This window comes from Astyanax mexicanus, chromosome 21 (assembly GCF_023375975.1).
Source record: "Astyanax mexicanus isolate ESR-SI-001 chromosome 21, AstMex3_surface, whole genome shotgun sequence".
NCBI classification, from domain to species: domain Eukaryota; kingdom Metazoa; phylum Chordata; class Actinopteri; order Characiformes; family Acestrorhamphidae; genus Astyanax; species Astyanax mexicanus.
Genome location: NC_064428.1, coordinates 15,103,214 through 15,109,213, shown reverse-complemented (window position 1 = coordinate 15,109,213; position 6,000 = coordinate 15,103,214).

Below are 6,000 nucleotides of genomic sequence, written 5' to 3'. Positions count from 1 at the left end.
TCTAGTTTATTTATCCTGAATATTTTTGCATTAAAAGAAAAAAACAGCTGTAGTGGATTTGTATTGATGGAGAATCTGATTTATAAAGTCGTCTGTGTGATGTAGTCATTATCTCCTGCTGTTTATTTATATATATATATATATATATATATATATATATATATATATATGTATATATATATATTTATTTATATATTTATAATGCTCTTTATCTGCTGGGGAAGCGCTCAGCGGCAGAGGTAAAGAGAGGAGGAGGAAATAAAGACACTGACGGAGGATCTGATGAAGGATGATCAGAGATAAAGGATGACGGCGTCTCCAGAGGATCAGATATTAATTTCTCTTCTTATAAAAACACAATAAACACACTGTGGATGAGTTCAGGTCCCCAGTGAACACCATGGGCTGTGTTACATTTAACTCACTATCTGTGTTTTTAGTTAATGTGTGCTGTGATGTTCCGTATTAAAGGAACAGTATGTGGGTTATTATCAGAATACTGCGGCTTTTTGATGCTTTTTTTTCATAAAAACAGCACTTTTTAAAATGACTATTTATCATATTTATAAGACTTCAGACTGAACAGAAATGATATTTTTCAGCTTAATCACTTTTTATTTTCACTTTTTATTTTATGCCTGCATCCATACTGTTAAGGTGAGCTGCACGACAGGGTGGAGAATTTTAATCTAATTTTAAGCATTTAAAATCAGCATTTAAAATCTGCTTTTAAAATCAGTATTTAAAATCAGCATTTTAAAAAGATATTTAAAATCAGCATTTAAAATCAGCATTCAAAATCAGCTTTTCAAATCAGTATTTAAAATCAGCTTTTAAAATCGGCATTAAAAATCAGCATTTAAAGTCAGTGTTTAAAATCAGTATTTAAAATTGGCATTTAAAATCAGCATTTAAAAATCTGAATTTAAAATCAGCATTTTAATTCAGCTTTTAAAATCAGAATACAAAATCAGCATTTAAAATCAGCATTTAAAAATAAGCTTTTAAATTGGTATTTGAAATCAGTATTTACAATCAGTATTTGAAATCAGTATTTACAATCAGTATTTAAAATCTGTATTAAAAAAACACATTTAAAATCAGTATTTAAAATCAGCATTTAAAATCAACTTTCAAAATTGGTATTTAAAATCAGATTTTAAAATCAGTATTTAAAATCTGTATTAAAAAAAATACATTTAAAATCAGTATTTAAAATCAGCATTTAAAATCAACTTTCAAAATTGGTATTTAAAATCAGATTTTAAAATCAGTATTTAAAATCAGTATTTAAAATCTGTATTTAAAATCAGTATTTAAAATCTGTATTTAAAATCGGTATTTAAAATCAGTATTTAAAATCAGTATTTAAAATCAGATTTTAAAATCAGTATTTAAAATCAGCTTTTGAAATCGGCATTTAAAATCAGCATTTAAAGTCAGTGTTTAAAATCAGTATTTAAAATCAGCTTTTAAAATCAGCATTTAAAATTGGTATTTAAATTCAGTATTTAAAATCGGTATTCAAAATCAGCATTTAAAATCAGTATTTAAAATCAGTATTTAAAATCTGTATTTAAAATCAGTATTTAAAATCTGTATTTATAATCAGTATTTAAAATCTGTATTTAAAATCAGTATTTAAAATCTGTATTTAAAATCTGTATTTAAAATCAGTATTTAAAATTTAAAGTGACTGGCTGAAGGCTCGAAGGTGAATCATTTTAGTCCATTAAGACTCTTTGACTTTGACCTTTTGCATAGAGTATTTATACCTCAGTGATTTATACAATCAGAATTTGCCCTGAGGGTTATTGTGTTTTAATTACAATAAAAAGTCAATTAATGACTGACTGGCTGTGGGAGAATCGTAAAACAGGAAGAATTTGATGGTCTCGGTACTTGATGCTGCTCATGGTCACTGCAAATCAGGATTAATCCATTATCTGAGAGGTAGAATGAGTTCGTAGCGACTCATAGCGTCTGTTCTTTTAGGAGAGTCTAATTAAAATGAAGCGTAAATGTTCAGTTTTATTACATCATTTAAACAAACAAACTCTCCCTTACACTGTGTTAAAATTTCTTTTAAAAGTACCAACATGGACCAATAGAAATTCTCCAAAATTGGGGCTCCGTGTGGTCCAGTGGTTTAAAACGCTGCGGCTATGATCGTGAGATTGCTGGTTCAAATCCCGGTCATGCAGCTTGTCATCAGCTGCCGGAGCCCTGAGAAGGCACAATTGGCCTTGCTCTCTCTGGGTGGGTAGGTGGAGCTCTTTCCCCACATCACTCCTGTTTCAGTGTGTTTTGTAGCACTCACCTGTTCAGGTATGTGTTGCACTACCCACCTGTACATGTATGTGTTGTAGTACTCACCTGTTCAGGTATGTTTTTTAAATAGCTGATGGATACAATTTACTTGTTCATGTATTTCATTTTTTTGTACAGCTCACCTGTTCAGGTATGTTTTGTACCACTCACCTGTTCAGGTATGTTTTGTACCACTCACCTGTTCAGGTATGTTTTGTACCACTCACCTGTTCAGGTAGGTGTTGTAGTACTCACCTGTTCAGGTATGTTGTGTACTACTCACCTGTTCAGGCATGTGTTGTAGTACTCACCTGTTCAGGTAGGTGTTGTAGTACTCACCTGTTGAGGTATGTTGTGCACTACTCACCTGTTCAGGTATGTATTGTAGTACTCACCTGTTCAGGAATATGTTGTGCACTACTCACCTGTTCAGGTAGGTGTTTTTATTCTATTTTTTTTATTTATCTACCCTCAGTAGATGAAAGTGTCAAAGAGGACTCATCCATCACCTGATGACACGCAACCAATTAATCTCCCTGTGCTTAATTTCACTCTGTTATAAAATTAATTGAATAGAAATGATGAATTTATCAGAGCTGCCGATTATTAATAAACTCGTTCTGCTGGAGGGAGAGAGAGAGTGTGTGACGGTATTGAGACAGTGACTGTCAGGTGAAGATGAGCAGGAGGAGAAAGGGCTGCTGTCCGTGTTATGTGTGTGTGGTGTTGATTAGCTTGATTAAAGATGTTAATTTTTCATAATTTAGGGCAGGTCAGGTGAGGAGGGTCAGGTGTGTCCTGACCGGGAGATTATTAATAAGTGTGTTTATTAATTTATAATTTATAATGAATAGTTTCCTCCAGGCTGTTATTACAGACCTGCGCTGACTTCCTGCTTCTTGTGAAGAATTAACATCAACATCATCCATCTCTGAGCAGCAGGGGGCGCTTCATTACCAGTAACTCAATTAGAGTTTCACCTGGAAACACCTGGTCATTTAGTTCACATCATCCTGATGAAGGAAGCTGGAAGTCAGAGTGGTGGGAATGAAGATAGCACGGCCTTTTTTATATTTGAATTTAACATGCTTTAATATAATTATTATGGATAGTTATGTCTGTGATCATCCCAAAACACCTCGCATACAGTAACACCTCATCAACCACTTATGATAGTAAAGAGGGCAAGACCCTATAAACCATGTTGGATACTGAACATTAGAAAAACACAGGGCGCTATTTTATTGCTCGTATTTTAGGTAGTTGTCTAGAATAATGCTAATGTTATGTAATGGTCGATGAAGGGTGTTGCTATAGGTGGTTGCTACATGTTGCCATCTTTTGCACTACTCACCTGTTCAGGTATGTTTTGTAGTGCTCACCTGTTCAACCGTGCACAGCTCAGCTTGATTTAGGGCGTGGTGTCAGTGTGTCTTTGCTATCATAATGACAGGAAAAGTACACCTTGCGCATGTCGGAATGCAGTATATATATCTTGCTCATCATTCTCTTTAACAGTAGAACCAGGTGAGCTCTGTCTTTGGCGGATTGCTATTTTAACGGCGCAGCTACCTGGATGTATCCAACAGACGCTTCTCAGCAATGGAAACTGAGCTGCTGGTTGACGGGGGGATTATAAGGACCTAACAAGTATAAAAATCAATGCAAAAAAAACCCGATGTCCTCATAGTTTATTTGATCTTTTAGCAAAAAAAATTAGCTTCCTACAGTAATTAAAGTAATTAAATTAGTTTTAAGGATAACATCAGAGGGTTTTGTAACACCTGGCGCATGTTTTTGTCTCGAGTGGCTGTAGAAACATTTGTATGGGATTCTCACCATCTTGCTTTCAATCGATTGAGAGTAATGATATCATGTGACCACTAGATGTTACAGGCAGTCATACATCATTCGGTAACACTTTATTAATGATTAATAACTTTTATTTTTCACATTTTCAGAAACTAAAAAGTTGCCATCACATGTGTAAATACTAATAAATGCTTTGGCAGCATGAACTGCAATTAATAATCTACCTGGTTAAAATTTGTATTTACTAGCGAATTATTAATGTTCAAATTCTGATGATCTTATGATTTGCTAACATTTTAAATATAAATATCCATGCTGATAAATAAGCATCTTGTGTGAGCATTTGTTAATATTCACAACTGATGATTCTAATGCTTTGTTCACATCATCTACTGATCATTAGTTATGTTACTATAATAATGAAAGTTATTATAAAGTGTTACCCATGATTCTGAATGTATTCCTTTATACTTTATACTCTTTAGCATCCTCAGACCGGACCTTACGGCGGTGTCGACTCTACAGAACCGGGTTTCAGAACTTCAGATTAAGCACAGATCATTTTAATGGAGTTACTTTAAAGACATAATGATCATTTTTAATAAGTGATGCAGTAAAACACTGAGTGAGCAGCTGGATCCGGCCCGGCGCCGTAAACACGGGTCAGCGGACTTTCCTCCGTCCGGCTGTACGGATTAATGAGAAGATGCAGTTTAACAGGGTTCTGGGATTAACAGCCGTAAGAGGAACCGGCTGCACAGATCCAATAAAACCCAATCAGTTAATTAATCCCACCTTTTAAACCTCACCTGATTTATTAACACACAGGTAGAGAGTGAACATCTGCCAAATCAACTGACCATCCAAAATCCTGCCCAGCTCTAAAGCTCCCAAACACACTCTTAACAAAGCTCTGTGTACACCTGAACCAGGTAATCAACTCTAAACACACACCTGAACCAGGTAATCTACTCTAAACACACACCTGAACCAGGTAATCAACTCTAAACACACACCTGAACCAGTTAATCAACTCTAAACACACATCTGAACCAGGTAATTAACTCTAAACACACACCTGAACCAGTTAATCAACTCTAAACACACACCTGAACCAGGTAATCAACTCTAAACACACACCTGAACCAGGTAATTAACTCTAAACACACACCTGAACCAGGTAATCAACTCTAAACACACACCTGAACCAGGTAATCAACTCTAAACACACAACTAAACCAGGTAATCAACTCTAAACACACACCTGAACCAGGTAATCAACTCTAAACACACAACTGAACCAGGTAATCAACTCTAAACACACACCTAAACCAGGTAATCAACTCTAAACACACACCTAAACCAGGTAATCAACTCTAAACACACACCTGAACCAGGTAATCAACTCTAAACACACACCTGAACCAGGTAATCAACTCTAAACACACAACTGAACCAGGTAATCAACTCTAAACACACACCTGAACCAGGTAATCAACTCTAAACACACACCTGAACCAGGTAATCAACTCTAAACACACACCTGAACCAGGTAATTAACTCTAAACACACACCTGATCCAGGTAATTAACTCTAAACACACACCTGAACCAGGTAATTAACTCTAAACACACACCTGAACCAGGTAATCAACTCTAAACACACACCTGAACCAGGTTAACAACTCTAAACACACACCTGAACCAGGTAATTAACTCTAAACACACACCTGAACCAGGTAATCAACTCTAAACACACACCTGAACCAGGTTATCAACTCTAAACACACACCTGAACAAGGTAATCAACTCTAAACACACACCTAAACCAGGTAATCAACTCTAAACACACACCTGAACCAGGTAATTAACTCTAAAC